Here is a 16577-nt window from a genome sequence, read left to right on the forward strand (position 1 = left end):
GGCGATTCCTTGATGATAGGTCAGGGTGGACTTAGTCATAAAATCCCCCTCCCATAGTATATTATGGCTAAGACAGTTTGTAAGCAGGCATAGAGATTCCAGCGATAAACGCAGTTAGCGCTACTTTTAATATCGCTACGCGGGTGTGCGACACGATTGATGATAGGAGATAGATGTGTTAGCGACATTATTCAGGTAATTTCAGTAAGGTAGGCCCCCTTTGCATATGATCAGTGTTGGGAGGCTGGGCGGTATGAAAACAGGTGCAGATGCATAGGAACACACGCTAGCGTGTCTTTGCTGATAGTTCGCCCTAAAACGGACGCTAAAGCGGCGATAATTTTATTGCGGGGCCTTGATGATATGCTCCTTATTTCCTATTTATATTTCACATGTGTTATCTTGTCTTGCATCTCCTAAGAGTTTTAATTATTTCCAGGATGATGTGTTTCTTTATTTTGTATGTAGTATTTTACTCTTGTATAGTGCATGCTTTCAACTGCGTCATCTCTAGGTATTTTATGGTCCACAATTGAACTCTCTGGAGTTGAGGCCGTAGGCAGTTAGAACCTCTCACTGTGTCTGCCAGTGGGTCAAAAAGGTTTTTAGAATTCATAGTCATCCAATTCTTGGCCTCTCTGCAGAAAACACAGAGCAGTTGTCATGTATTTCAGTTGCAACTGTGTGTCTGTGCAAAAGACATGCACTGTTGTCAAGGCAAAATTAAAAGAAAATGCAGTGCTTATGAGTGAGTTTGTGTGTTTGAGAGCTGGTGAAGTGTAATGCATGTGAGGAAGTGCATTCAGGAGGGAAAGAAGGGCTCAAGTGGAAAGAGATAAGGTGTAATATATGCAGATGGAGAGAAAAAAGGTTAAACATATCTAACACACAGTGAATATAACAGGGCGGATTGACACACTCTAAAGACCACTACATGTTTCACAGACCTCAATCACATTTAATCAACAGTCTTGTAATTTCAGAATTTCAAAATGTAAACATTTTCAATATTAGGAATTTGCAACAAAATCATTGTTGTTTCTCGTTTATCTTAAACAGTTGATAAAACCAATAGTTCTGGTTGGTTTTTAGGTGTATGTCAGTCATAGTGCTTTATTTCTGGATGCAATAATGGAAAGCTTTGAGAGGAACCAAAATATCTATTGTGTGGCACACTGAGGGAATCATAGAAATGTAGTTTACATATTTAACCATGCCCTTAATTACATACGCCATGCCACTTTTAGAGCTCCCCTTCTCCACTTTTTTATCCCGCTTAAAGCCCTGACTTTGGTGCAATACAGGTGGTGTAGTGTCCGATGCACAAGACTAAAAGTATGAGAAGGGAAGGCTACATAGCCAGCAGCGACCCCCCATAAGGGCAGAGGAGCGAGTTACCATTTTATTTTTCACTGCTCCCAGCCTGAGCAGTGTTTGGGGGCAAGGCTGCTGCTGACTGGCAGCAGGGGAGTGGTGCTCACTCCACCAGTTTACACTGTGCCTGTCTCTTTTACCGGCTGTCTTGCAACAGCCAGCCGACATGTACAGTGTAAACCTCTCCACCTAGCTGTCTTAGACAGCTGGGCGGAGAGCAGGCACAGGCCCCCTGTGCCTGCTGGGGCGTTGAGGCAGCTGGCTCCAGCCAATCCTCTGCTCATCTGTTGCATGAGAGCAGCCTCGGGATTTGGAGAGGGTTGGCTGAGGCTCCAGGAGGATTTGAGCTGAATGCTGAGGAAACGTGGGTAAGTGCGTTTTATTTGATAGCTTTCATTTTGTGGCCCACTGTGACAAACTCGCATTGCCTTCAGCCTTAATTCCAGACTTCTCAGTTATATCCATTATAAAATCTGTTAAGTAGCCAAGATTGAGAGCTTTGGAATGGGAGTCTAAAGGCATTGTGATTCATCACAGTGCCTGCCACTGGGTCGGGCATGGCTCGACGACGCTCCACCTTTGAAGGTCACCAACCGCCATTGTCCACAGCACTCAATCCTTCGCAGATCTTTAGATGAGAGGAGGAGTTATACAGTGGCAAAAAATTGAACCAATATTCAGCCTCAAACGTGTGATGTGCTAATGCTCAAAGGATTTTGAAACTTCTTAAAATAAGGTTATTTGCATTGATAAGGATTGCACCTTCAGAGCAGAAGGATACTTACACAGAGTACGAAAATCATAAAACACACATAAATATTGCACAAATATGCATATTTCACATAACCAGCTGCATTATGTAAAATACTTAAAGAGGGGAGGAGGGGGGAGGCAGGTCCCTGAGCCTGTGTCTCGAATCTTAGAAGAAATGTATTAGAAATACATAGTAGACAGCATTAAAGTCCCTCATTTAGGTTTGGTAAAAATACAAGAAATGCAAAGAAGATTTGTTATTGTTTTCCTATTTTACCAATACATTAAACGCACACGTTCTACCCTTATGTCTCTAGTACTACCCCAGTGAAGTAATACAACATTTTAAAAATTGGGCAACAATTGAAATCACACACTGCACTATCCAGAGTAAAAGGATAGTTTATTTATGTATTTTTTCTTATTTTTATTTATATACTAGCAGCCCGCCCCAGCGTTGCCTGGGGCAGAAGAGGGCTGGGGGCAACATTTCAGGCTTGGGTGCATTCCAGCCCTGGCCCCCGCCCGCCCTGACATTGCCCAGATCGCCTCCCGCCACCCGCCTCTCGCCTCGCCTTTGCCTTTGCTTTACCCCGCCCGCCCTGACATTGCCCAGACCGCCTCCCGCCCGCCTCCCCCCTCCCGCCTCCCGCCTCCGGCCTCGCCTTTGCCTTTGCCTTACCTGAGCCGCCGTCGTCATCAAGCACGTTACGGACATCGCTAGGTCGCGGCCAGCGCTACGTTGCGGCCGGCGCTACTTTTAGGGGACTACTTTGTTTTTAAAGTTAAATTTTTTAATTTACATTTTTTTATGCAGCCTATGTCCATCTACACACCCTGAGGATTACAACAACGTATTGGTTGTGTGGATTGGCGCTGTGGTTCCTGAGTTTACCTTGCCAAAAGGTTTCTGTTCTCTCTTTATAATAGTAGTATAGATGAATTTATTTCTACGCATTTATTTATTTGAAGTATTTCTATAACACAATCTACCCACTAAGCCATACAGGAAATTCAGAGACAACACAGGGAATACAACCATTGAATTGAGGCTTAGGGTTAGGGAAGAAAAAAGCAAGATCTTACAGGTAAAATCTGAAAAGTGAATTGTCAGTTCCTTTCACAATGTGAAAATCGTTTAAAAGCCAAAGATGGTAAATTCATTACAGTTAACACACAATTAGGTTGTGCTAGTTAAGAAAAGTCAATAGATCACTGGATGCTGAAATTTGTTTGTCTCAGATTATCTGTGTTCCGGCCCTGCTTGCCCATTTATCCGAGCGAATTGTCTCTGCTTATTACAAAAATGTTCCCAATGCTGCCACTGGCATCCTTGATGAGGTTCTGCTAAAAGCCTAGTACTCATCTGGCAGTCTGTTTCGCGGTGGTGGGCTTTGCGAAGCATTCTTTAATATTTGTGGCATTTTTTGTTCAGCCATCATCAGGAATTTTACCAGTCTGCAGTTTAGTTGAGTATTTGCTGGGCTTAAGCAGGCCAGCACTGCTTGCCTTCTAGTGCAGATACCTTTCTGTTTGAAAGGTTCTTTTAGAAGTTGTTTCCGTGCTTGGTGCAGTTCTTCGCATAGGCAAATTAAGTGAAGAATATCGCCATTCGCGATATTGCACAGCCTGCAAGTATCTTGCCCTTTTATCCTCAGCCATGGTGGTAGATGCTGGGTGCATGGAAGGATCCCCAGTCTGTACCTTAGGAAATTCATTTTTATCACCCTGGGATAGCCCTGATTGAAGTATGGTTGTGGGGCGAGTGATTTATAGGAACTGAGGGTCATCCAGGCATGAGATCTTTTTGAAAAGCTTGCCTTGTCCTCCAATAAGGAGGATAGTTTTATTTTTTTCCAGACACATTTTTTTTAATTGAGGTAGCCGAGTTGCGCATCCCAAAGTCCAGAGAGCTTGGTAGAATCCAAGGCTAGCTGAAGATGATTTCTTGCCTCCTTTCACAATATGACTAGGTCTGAATTCTTTCTACTGTAGTCTGATAAAGTGGACCACTATCTGTGAGGTATACACGAGAAGGCTATGTTTCACTTACTCTAGGGATTCAAGAAGAAGATGGCTTTTACTTCTAGTGTTTCTTGTCAATCGGGTAGGATATTAGGCCAGGGTGGCCCTATCTGTTACACGTCACCATGAAGTTTATCTAGTTTCAAATGGGAGCCAGTGAAATATCTTACAATATGTAAGAGGTGATCAGATCTCATAGCTCCTGTGACCAAATTCACAGCTGCAGCATGGGGGACAGTTGTTGGGGTTTGACAGAAGATTTAAGACTGCCCACTAAAATTATTTTTTTTCCATCAGGATGGGCGAGGAGAGCGTGATTGCCTGCACTGCAGATCTGAAGTCTGTGCAATGTTTGGATGGTTCATAAGAAGATGTAGTTGGCAGATTTAGCCTGTTTATCAATATGGTCAAGCAGAGGGAGGGACTTACATCCAAGCGTAGAGTACCTCATGAGCATATTGGAGTTTACCGTTTTTTGTTTATTTGATTTCTGAATTGAATTACGGTGAGGACTTTTCAGATTTGTAACAAATTTTAAAAATGTCAGTGTTTTTGCATTTTAGCACTGCAAATAGTTTCCAGGAACCATATTTTCTTTAATGCAAGTTTCTTTCCCTGAGACCCCTTCCCTTCCACAGCTCCCCTCTCTCTCTCTCTCTCTCTCTCTCTCTCTCTCTCTCTCTCCCTCTCTCTCTATCTCCTCTCTCTCTCTCTCTCTCTCTCTCTCTCTCTCTCTCTCTCTCTCTCTAGCTATCTCTCTCTCTCTCTCTCTCTCTCTCTCTCTAGCTATCTCTATCTCTCTCTCTATCTCTCTCTCTCTCTCTCTCTCTCTCTCTCTGCATGGGTCCCCTTTCCCATACCTTCTTATCCAAAGCTCCTCTTTCACAGTGCCTTCTACACAGGTCCACAGTGCACTATTTTACAGAGTTCCACACCCATAATAATCTGTTTTTCATAAAATATTTCATATCACACTTTAACCACTTCTAAAAGTTGTAAATAACAGGGGTTAGTATTAATCTACTGCACAGTACTCAATTTACTGACCCTCAACTATAACTGCCCACAAAAGTTCCAGAAGGACTTCATTGCCATTCTGTCTGTCTAAAAACCATTTCCTGCAGAGCCTCACTTCCCACAGCTCCTCTTTCACTCCCTTTCTCAGAAGTCCCCTGTCCTGGAGCACATAGGAGACTATTTTTAATGGTGTGATAAGTGACAAACGAAAGAAGTTTGAGTCCAACTAGCAGTCTAAATTGGCCAGTAGGATATAAATGAGACATGGTGATTTTCTCTTGATATCAAATCTTAGCCTCAAGCACATGCTTGAATATAATGTTTACAGTCCATATAGATATATTCAAAAATCACAATACGACATTTCCAGGTTGTTTTTGAATTGTTCAGCATGTTGATCATTTCTTTCTTTCTATCCATAAAACCACCACATGTTTCGTTGTTATTGGGGATTAACCTACGACTTCCTCAGCGCTAAACAATATAGAGAAAATGAAATTAGTTTAACATTTCAACTCTTTACATTACCAATTTCACCCTTAATTTAGTGACATTGATGTCAATGAATATATCGCCTACTGTCCCTGTCTGTGACATGTGTGAAAACCCATCCACAATATATTATATATACAACATATATATAGCTACAATGACACATCCTCTGCATCCACATATATTGTTTCATACACTTATTGTGTACTAGCAGCCCGTCCCGACGTTGCCCGGGAGCAATTAGGTTTCAGGGCCCCCTCCCGCCCCGCTTTTGTAACCTGCAGACAACACTTTTTCCTCCTGTAATTTACTTTGCTTCACGGCCCCCGCCCCCCCGCTTTTGTAACCTGTGCACGTCACTTTTTCCTCGTCAACACGTCATCCACCCCCTTCCCTCCACTCCACCCAAGGACGCTGGTATTCGTGAAGGAAATATTCCTATATAAATATAATCTCCTATAGTGAAGCAAACGCATCTAAACAATAACATATTCACTGCTGACACTTATGTGAGCAAACTCTCCCATTTTTGACAGAAGGTGGCCTCGTTCGAGGGGGTACCGTTTTTCTCCTGACCGTGTGTAGGCCTTCGATGCACACTTTGTTAACGGCGGAGCACAGAGTCCCATTGAGAAGAGCATGGGATTATCGTACGGAAGCCGAGGTGGCTCAAACGTTTACAGCATCTAAAACCCCTCTGGCTACACGTCACTTTTTCCTCCTTTTCCTCCCATAATGCACCGTTTGTCTGACATTTGTAGTGCACCGTTTGCCTCCTCTTTCTTGTCCTCAGGCTTCCCCGATCGCCGCCCGTCCTGTCCCGTCCCCCGTCTGCCCCTACATGAGTGCCCTCACCTCCGCCGGCGCTGCTCCCGCCTGTCCGCTCGCACCACCGCTCCTCCCCTGCACCATGTCCGCCGCTCCTCCGCCGCCGCTCCTCTGCTCCTGACGTCACCGCTCCTCCCCCGCGCCATGTCCGCCACTCCTCGGACGCCGCTCCTCCCAGTGCTCCTAACGTAACCACGCACGTCGCGGCCGGCGCTCCTTTTGAGGGACTACTTTTTTTTATCTAAAATTTTAAATAACGTTTCTTTTTTTAATTTATGTAGCCTAAACCATCTACACACCCTGCCGATTTCAACGGTGTATCGGGTGTGTAGATCGGCACAGTGGTTCCCGAGTTTGCCCGCCTCAAAGCCTGAAAGTTTCTGCTTTATTATAGTTGTATAGATAAAAGAGGGGTTCTAATTGACACCTCGAACAATAGCTCTGAGATGTGATAACTTATGATACATGTTTTAGGATGGGCACTTTGTGGAAGATAACCTGAATGGTGGCACACAATCTACGTATCAGTCCAATCAGTCATTTCCTGACAGGACTTATCTCTCTTTATACTTTCAGAATCAATAACATAATAATTATCTCCTCTGGAATTATTGGATAAACCGTTTGTTCTTTCTCATAGTCAGCTTTTTAATTTTGCTGTCCCGGTCTGAAAAACATCAAATTATTATAGTCTGATAAACGTAATAATCACCTCGTCTGTCTTGCTTTGGCTCATTGTAAAAATAACAAATTATGATGAACTTGCATTTCAAACAAATAATGTTTCCGCTCCATAAACTCTACTTTAATAGACATTGACTCTTTCTCAGAAATTGTATAATTCATTTTTTTTAAATAATATTTTTATAAACAAACTTGCCGATCCATTTAGACATCATACAACAGATTACGGTCTTCATATATATGTATAGGAATAGCATTCACTCTCATCACATTAATGATACGTTATCACAGGAAAGAATTCAATGTCATCCACAGAGCCCCTTCGTTTCTGGACTTGAGCAAGGAACATTTTGGGCATTACAATAATGATTCATGTAGGCTTCAATGTCCCCTATACTTCATGCAGCAGCCTCAAGTTTGATCCCATTTCTTAGGGCAACCTCTGCTCTGAAACACCACTTTTTCTGCTACACAGCACCAATCCAGATCTTTGCACCACTGAATCACTGTTGGTGTTTGGTTCTTTACCAATGCTCTTGCTCTATTCCTTTTGGCTACAATGTCTGCTGTCATAAGCCAAAGTGTTACATATTTGGGTCATTGTTCTCCTGTCACACATAGTATATGCCATGTGGCCTCCATCGGAGCTTCTTGTCCCACTACCTCCACCATTATTCAAGTTATTGCACAGTCCCATAGCGTGTGGTAGAAGGTGCCCCTTATGGCTCAGCCCATGTACATACATCAGTGTCACTACGGTTCATTCAGTACAAGAGTGCTCTAGATGTATAGATCTATGTAATATGCGTAATTGTATGAAACTGAATCGCATCCTTATTGCCACCTCCCTGGGGCTCTGTATCGCCTCTGCCCAGTCATCTTCTTCCAGAATACCTATGTCAGTCTCCCATGCTGTTCGAAGAGATACTAACGGGTCTGGAGAATTGTTCATTGTTTTTTGTAAATTAGAGAGGTTGTTTTGGACGTCATGGGGTCAAATAAAATTATGTCCTCTAGAGGTGTGTATTCTGCTATGTGTTCACCGTCTGATACATGGCATCGCAGTGCATGTTTCATTTGAATATATCTATGGTTTTCAGGATCCGGTATTTCATATTCTTGTTGTGGATCGTGAAAGAAATTGCATAATTCTTTTGAGTATTATTCTTTTTTTTGGAAAAATAGGCCCTCCTTAGTGTGCCTTGTGGTGCCTGGTATCGTATTTGCTTTGCATCTTCTGCATTTCATTGTTTTTGTGCCAGTGACCTCCTCCCTTGTGCCCCCGATCTCGTCTGTGCCAGCAATAATTGAATTTCATTGTTTTTGTGCCAGTGACTGTTTTTGTGCCAGTGACTTTCTTGGTTGTGCCCCCGATCTCGTCTGCCATTATTTTGTTGTGCCCGTCTCTCCACCCCGCTCCCCGCTCCCTGCCGCTGCTCCCCCGCGGCCCCACCCCTGTTCCCTCCAGCATCTCCGGACCGATCCCCTCCCCACTCGCCACCCCACTCCCGCCTCCCAGCTGCTCCTCCCTCCCACTAACAACATAAGGCAAGACCCGCGAGGCGAGGAGCTGTGACCGACCTGACCTGGTCAGAACCGGTCGCTCCACCCGCCGCGCGGCCCTCCTTAGTGTGCCTTGTGGTGCCTGGTATCGTATCTGCTTTGCATCCTCTGCATTTCATTGTTTTTGTGCCAGTGACCTCCTCCGTTGTGCCCCCGATCTCGTCTGTGCCAGCAATAATTGAATTTCATTGTTTTTGTGCAAGTGACTGTTTTTGTGCCAGTGACCTCCTTGGTTGTGCCCCCGATCTCGTCTGCCATTATTTTGTTGTGCCCGTCTCTCCACCCCGCTCCCCGCTCCCTGCCGCTGCTCCCCCGCGGCCCCATCCCTGTTCCCTCCAGCATCTCCGGACCAATCCCCTCCCCACTCGCCACCCCGCTCCCGCCTCCCATCTGCTCCTCCCTCCCACTAACAACATAAGGCAAGACCTGCGAGGCGAGGAGCTGTGACCGACCTGACCTGGTCAGAACCTGTCGCTCCACCCACCGCGCGGCCCTCCTTAGTGTGCCTTGTGGTGCCTGGTATCGTATCAGCTTTGCATCTCCTGCATTTCATTGTTTTTGTGCCAGTGACCTCCTCCGTTGTGCCCCCGATCTCGTCTGTGCCAGCAATAATTGAATTTCATTGTTTTTGTGCCAGTGACTGTTTTTGTGCCAGTGACCTCCTTGGTTGTGCCCCCGATCTCGTCTGCCATTATTTTGTTGTGCCCGTCTCTCCACCCCGCTCCCCGCTCCCTGCCGCTGCTCCACCGTGGCCCCACCCCCGTTCCCTCCAGCATCTCCGGACCGATCCCCTCCCCACTCGCCACCCCACTCCCGCCTCCCAGCTGCTCCTCCCTCGCTCCGCCCCCCTCCACTCTCCACTTATGTTAGAGCAGCCAACAACCTCGCACAGTGGATCACCAACTGCGCTGATGACCTAGCACCCCTGAAAAACCGCCCCAACAAGCCAGGACGCAAAAAAGCCTCCTGGTTCAACGACGACTTCAAGAACTCCAAGAAGAACTGCCGAACCCTCGAGAAAGCCTGGCAAAAAAAACCAACCACAGACAACATAACCGCTCTCAAGCACGCCACCCGCAAACACCAGCAACTGATCCGCACCACCAAGAAATCAGCATTCAAGGATCGACTAGACAACAATGCCCACAACAGCAAGGAACTCTTAAGCATCGTCAAAGAGCTCACCAACCCCAGCGCCGGCAACAACGACATCACTCCCTCACAAGACCTCTGCAACTCCGTCGCCTCGTTCTTCCACAGCAAGATCACAGACATACACAACAGCTTCGGCGATCAGACCACTCCCCCAACCACAGAACCGAAACCTCCCACCACCACCCTCCGTGCCTGGACCCCGATCAGCACCGAAGACACCATCCGCACAATGAACACCATCCACTCAGGATCGCCAACCGACCCATGCCCCCACCACATCTTCAACAAGGCCGACTCCGTCATCGCACCCCAACTCCGGGACATCATCAACTGCTCCTTCAACACCGCTACCTTCCCGGAAAGCTGGAAGCATGCCGAGCTCAGCGCCCTCCTGAAGAAACCTTCAGCAGACCCCACCGAACTTAAGAACTATCGCCCCATCTCGCTCCTCTCATTCCCCGCAAAAGTCATAGAGAAGACCGTCAACAGTCAGCTTGCCGCCTTCCTCGAGTATAACGGTTCCCTCGACCCCTCACAGTCTGGCTACCGAGCCAACCACAGCACCGAAACCGCCCTCATCGCAGCCACAGACGACATCTGAACCCTGCTCGACAATGGAGAAACAGTGGCCCTCATCCTCCTGGACCTCTCCGCAGCATTCGACGCGGTCTGCCACCGCACCCTAGTACAACGCCTCAACAACGTCGGGATACAAGATAAAGCATTGGAGTGGATCATCTCGTTCCTCGCCGGAAGAACAAAGAGAGTCTGCCTCCCGCCATTCAGATCAGAGGCCACCGAAGTCATCTGCGGCGTACCACAAGGATAATCGCTCAGCCCCACCCTCTTCAACGTCTACATGAGCCCCCTCGCATCCATCGCACGCCAACACAACCTCAACATCATCTCCTACACCGACGACACCCACTTGATCCTCTCCCTCACCAAAGACCCAACCACCGCCAGAACCAACCTACACGAAGGGATGAAAGAAGTAGCCGATGGATGAAGAACAGCCGCCTAAAACTGAACTCAGACAAGACGGAAGTCCTCATCCTGGGATCATCCCCCTCTGCTTGGGACGACTCCTGGTGGCCCCCGGCCCTAGGCAGTGCACCCAAACCAACGGACCATTCACGCAACCTGGGCTTCATCCTAGACTCCTCTCTCTCGATGATCAAACAAGTCAACGCCGTCTCATCATCTTGTTTTAACATCCTACGCATGCTCCGGAAGATCTTCAGATGGATCCCCATCGAAACAAGGAAGACGGTCACCCAAGCACTTGTCACCAGCCGACTGGACTATGGAAACACCCTCTACACCGGAACCACAGCCAAACTGCAGAAAAGACTTCAACGCATTCAGAACGCCTCCGCACGACTGTTCATGGACATACCTCGACACAACCACATAACCGGACACCTGAGAGACCTGCACTGGCTCCCCGTCAGCAAGAGAATCACATTTCGTCTCCTCACTCACGCACACAAGGCCCTCCACGACCTAGGACTCAGATACCTTAACAACCGCCTGACCTTATACACCCCCACCCACCAACTGCGATCTTCCAACCAAGCCCTAACCGCGATTCCACGCATTCGAAGAGCCACCATGGGGGGAAGATCCTTCTCCTACCTGGCGGCCAAGACCTGGAATTCCCTCCCCACCCACCGCCGTCGTACCCAGAACCACCTCTCCTTCACGAACCAACTCAAGACCTGGTTATTCGATCAGTAGCGAACTCCTCTCCCCTAAGCGCCTTGAGACCCTCTGGGTGAGTAGCGTGCTATACAAATTTCTGACTGGATTGGATTGAATGTGTTAAAATGTTGCCTAAGGTTATGTCTCATGAATCAGCTTAAATTTTCTAGGCTTATAGTTTGAATTTATTTTGCCTTGGTCAAACTGTTGATTTGATTATATCTACGCAGTTTCTACAAATATGTGGTTCTTGATAGGAGTGCGTCTCATAATCATTAGGGAGCAATAATTGCAAAGACTATCTCAGACTGTGGGGATGTAGACACTTTGAACTTCCTTGCCCTACTTTAATCTTATTCCCCCATTCCTCCGCCTGAAATATCCCAAGGGTAGGCACTCTATGTGTAGATAGCCCCTATTCTGACTGCTTTAGATAAATATGGATGTATTTATCTCATCATCCACGTAGTATAATGTAATCCTGTTTCTGTTATTACTCCCAATTTAGAAATGCATTCCCTCTATCTCTCTGGGCGTTTTGACCAGAATCGTCATTATGCTTCGGCTGGAGTATTTTCCGCTTCCTGCCTTAGATATGTTTATTTATTTATTTAATTGCTTATATCGCGCCAGAATCGACCTAAGAGGTATCTCCGCGCTTTGCTCGCAAAAGGTTCTGGAATATGTTGACTCTGTGGAACCACAGGGAAGGTTATGCTACCTGAAACAACAGAGTTTTTAAGGCCTTCCTAAAACATAGATGGTTGTCGTTGTGTCTTAGGTCAGATGGAAGTTTGTTCCACATGGTTGGGCCTATGAATGATAGGGCACGTCCACCTTGTCTGGCTTTTTTTATGGTGGGGATTTCCAATAGACATTGGTTGCTGGACCGCAATAGACGTTCAGGTTTGTATGTCTGAAATTTTTGTGCTAAATATCTAGGGCCTTGCCCATAAAGGCATTTGTGCACTAAACAGCAGATTTTAAACGTGACACGTTGTCGTATGGGCAGCCAATTTATATAGGAGAGCTGAAGAACCTATCTATACTTTGATACAGTAGGTGTTTCGATTAATGATAATTCTTTCTGAAACCTTATTGTGGGAATTAGGTCCCCGCCTTATTGTGCATATATGTCTATTGAGCACACTGTGTCTTCTTGTTTATATTGGTATAGCACCTGTTAAATCGGAATCTGACCCTGTATTTGCTCTTTTAATAACTTCTAATTTTCTTTTCTTTTTGATTGATCACACTAAGGGATTTTCCTTCTCCTGTTTTTTTTCTTTGTCGTGTGGTTTCTCTAGTGTTATGATCTTTCTGATTGTTGTCGGAATACATTTTATTTCCCATATTTTTGTACATTCTATGTATATATGTATTTATTGTTATATTTTCATGTTTCAAACCTTACAAAAATTGGAAACAGGCTTCCTGAATGTTCTCTGAGCTTGGATGGCCCATGCTACCATCTAAATATTATGTTGAGCGCCCTTATGAAGGTGGCATACGTTCTTTTGTTTTTCTTCCACCGATAAACATAATGATCACCTTATCTGTCTTGCTTTGGCTCATTGTAAAAATAACAAATGATGGTGAACTTGTATTCCAAACAAATAATCTTTCTGCTCTATATACACTACTGTAATAGACATTGACTCCTTCTCCGAAATTGTATAATTCATTTTTTTTAAATAATATTTTTATAAACAAACTTGCCGATCCATTTAGACATTATACAACAGATTACGGTCTTCATATATATGCACGTCAACACAATCTCTCCGTGTTTCCAATAAGATTGTTAGCAATAAAATATTGATAACACTGATATAAGTTTAAGATTTGCACTGAACGATATAAAGGAAGATCTATTCTGTATTTATTGTGATACACGTCAACGGATGCGTAAGCCAATATACAATTGGCAAAATAATGTATAGCAATGCTTATATGGGATTTTGAACAATGTTTTTATTGCTCGGCCACGCAGGGAAAATCTTTGGTGCCCAGAACGAAATCGAAAAGAATGGGAGGTCGTTCATTTGCCTGCCTTGGTCCATCCATAGGGAACTTTCTTCCACCTGCAATTCGTAATGAAACTTCATATATGAATTTTCATAAACCTGGTTATTTAACTAATCATATATCTTGATGCATTTTTCCTTTTCCTCTACTTTTTTGTCCTCTGTCAGGTCTAGTGCTGGGAAACCCTTTTTGGGTAGTTGTGCGCTGTATAAAATTAATTTAACATAACATGGTATGCATATTTGATTTGTTTGGGTTGGCATTCCTTTTGATGCCTGTACTGCAACTGTTACCTCCTTTCCCTAAAATTGTAAAGCGCTCTGATATCCTTCAGGATCATGATCGCGCTATATAAAACTTTATAAAATAAGATAAGATGGATTGGAATTTTTTCTAGAATGACTGTGCATTACTGATTTGATGAATGGGTATGATTTCTAATTTGGTTTGTTTTGACAGGGAGCCTAAAATAAATACAAATTGAAGAGTTGTACAATAAGTATTAGTATGTACTAAATAATAAAATATGTTTTGAGAAGGTCTGTTTCATGACATCAATTATTTATTGAGGTATACCTTTTGAAGAAAAAAATGGAGAAGCTTGATTTCCTTGCTGTTTTCTGATTTCTGATTTTCCTCTGGTGTTATCGTCTCCTATTATCAGTGTTCCGGGGCCCTCTTAGGTATATATTTGATGCCTCAGATTCAACATAGAATGGCAGATTTGTGTCATGATGTTTAAGTGTCAACCCTGCTGTAAAGCTACCCTTGCTCCCTTCTTTTCTCATTTTCTTCCCTATGGGTGGATTTTCAGTGCTTAATTGCATAGGTTCAGGAGAGGGAAGAGTGATTCTTACTACCCCAGGTTTTCTCCCATTCTTATTCTAAATTCAGATTGCTTTTCAAAACGTCTGTCTTTTAAACTTTTATCAATTTGTATAGTTAAATTGATTAAATCTTCAACACTTTTAGGGAGTTGTGAATTCTTAGGGGCAGATTTCGATGGCGGGCGGATCGCCACTGCCGGCCCGTTGCTAGTGATCCGACCTCCATCAAAGGGTGATTTAGCCACTGCCATAATATGATGGCGGTGGGAATCACTATTGTTCCGCGGCGGTCGAAAAGACCGACTGCCAGGGTTCCGCAAGGCGGTTCTTTTCCGCCCGCCTTGCGGAACCTGGAACCAGGCAATCATTGCGGCGGTGCGTGGCAGGCACCGCCGTAGTGATTACAATGGGTCTCTCCGCCTGTCTTTTTGCGGCGGATTCCCCGCCACAAAAATGCAGGCGGAGACTGGCTTTGGGAGCCGTTGCGGTCCCCCCTGGGGGGTCAGCTGTGCACTGCACAAGGTGGCAGGCTCCGTGCGGTGCCTGCCACGTTGTGCAGGGAAATGCACAACATGGCCATTTCTCATTGTGGCGGGTGCTGCAGCCAGCAGCACCCGCCGCGATGTTAAATCGCCAGAAGTGACTGCCGTGGTGGCGGTTGCATCATAATTAGGGTGGGGGGACCCCCATGGCAGGGGGGTATCCCATTGCCGCTACTTGACGGGCAGACTAAAGTCCGCCCGCCATCCTGATGACCCCCTAAGTTCGATTAGCTTTTAATTCATTATTTACGCCCTGATTACGATTTTGACGGTCTCACCGCCATGCAGCTGCAGCATTTGTTCTAAGAGGACCACCGACCCGATATCCCGATGGGCTGGCGATCTCTTGGAGGCGGAGTCCCAACGGAGTGACGTTTCGTTCCTAGAAATATAGGTAAGTACAATATGTGTATATATGAAACCCATATATATGTTGTGTATGTGTCGTAATGTATATGTAGGTAATGTGAACTGTATGTTCTGTTGCATGTTAGATATAACAAACTGTTACTATGTACTATATAAGAGAAGTGACAGTGAAGCCTACCTTTGCATCCGCGACAACGTGGTTGCAAAGCGTCGTGATCTGGTGGCAGCAGCATAGGAGGGACCTGGACAATAGCTTCTGACACAGATTCCAGAGTAGAACCCTGAAAATAGGTGATTTTGCACCTCTTTTTGTGCCTTTCCGCCAACTTGAGCATGGTGGTATCCCCACCAGGAAAAGGTTGATGGAAAGACAGATCGTAATCTGGATGCATGGAACCTTGGCAAGACTGCCTCCAAGTCCTGTCTCTGGCTTTCCCACCGTTGACGCGGTAGCAGGAGAATCGGTTGAGTCAATGTTCTTTTAAAATTATCTTTAACTCTCTTTTAAATGCATCAAGATCTATAACAACAGACTTTTGGCTTCTTATAAAGTCATAGGTCAAGTGCATCTCCTTATAAATAGCGTTATATGTTATAATATAAAAGCAACCCTAGATTGTGGTATTGGAAAAGAACTGCTGTCGCATAAAATAATGCAGCCCACATTGATTTAAAAAGATTCCTAGCTTTTGTGAGTCATCACTATACCTTTCTGGTGGAGCTAATAGCTTTGGTAAGGTTACCACAATGTGTGGATTCTGATCAAAGGCAGTATCCATGCTAGTTTTGTTTTCCACATTTTGACCAGCTGTTGAGGCCCCACTACTTCTCATTTGAATAATTTTATGTAGCATATTTAGTACTTACTGTTTAACCCCTTGGCCGTTAAGTCTTACCCCCTAGAATGTGAAACTTTTTTGTGCTATATGCTGTGGTTCGAGATAATGCATCATAGCTTTTTTTTTAATAAGGTACTCATGCCAAATTTGAGTCCTTTTTCCATCATCCTGGAGATTCTAAAGATGCTATGGGTTTGTTGTCACTCATGCAGAAGCCTGATTAAATAGCCAAAATATATTTACATTTTAGGGGTTTGTTAGCAAAAATAGGAAGAAAAAAACTTCATAAGAGAGTATATTTATTTTTCTAAAAATGACATCAAATTGAGACCACTGGGCCTGGACCACCATGTTCCCAGTTGTCAGGAAAAAGCCCT

This window comes from Lissotriton vulgaris, chromosome 2_2, assembly GCF_964263255.1.
Source record: "Lissotriton vulgaris chromosome 2_2, aLisVul1.2, whole genome shotgun sequence".
Lineage (NCBI taxonomy): Eukaryota > Metazoa > Chordata > Amphibia > Caudata > Salamandridae > Lissotriton > Lissotriton vulgaris.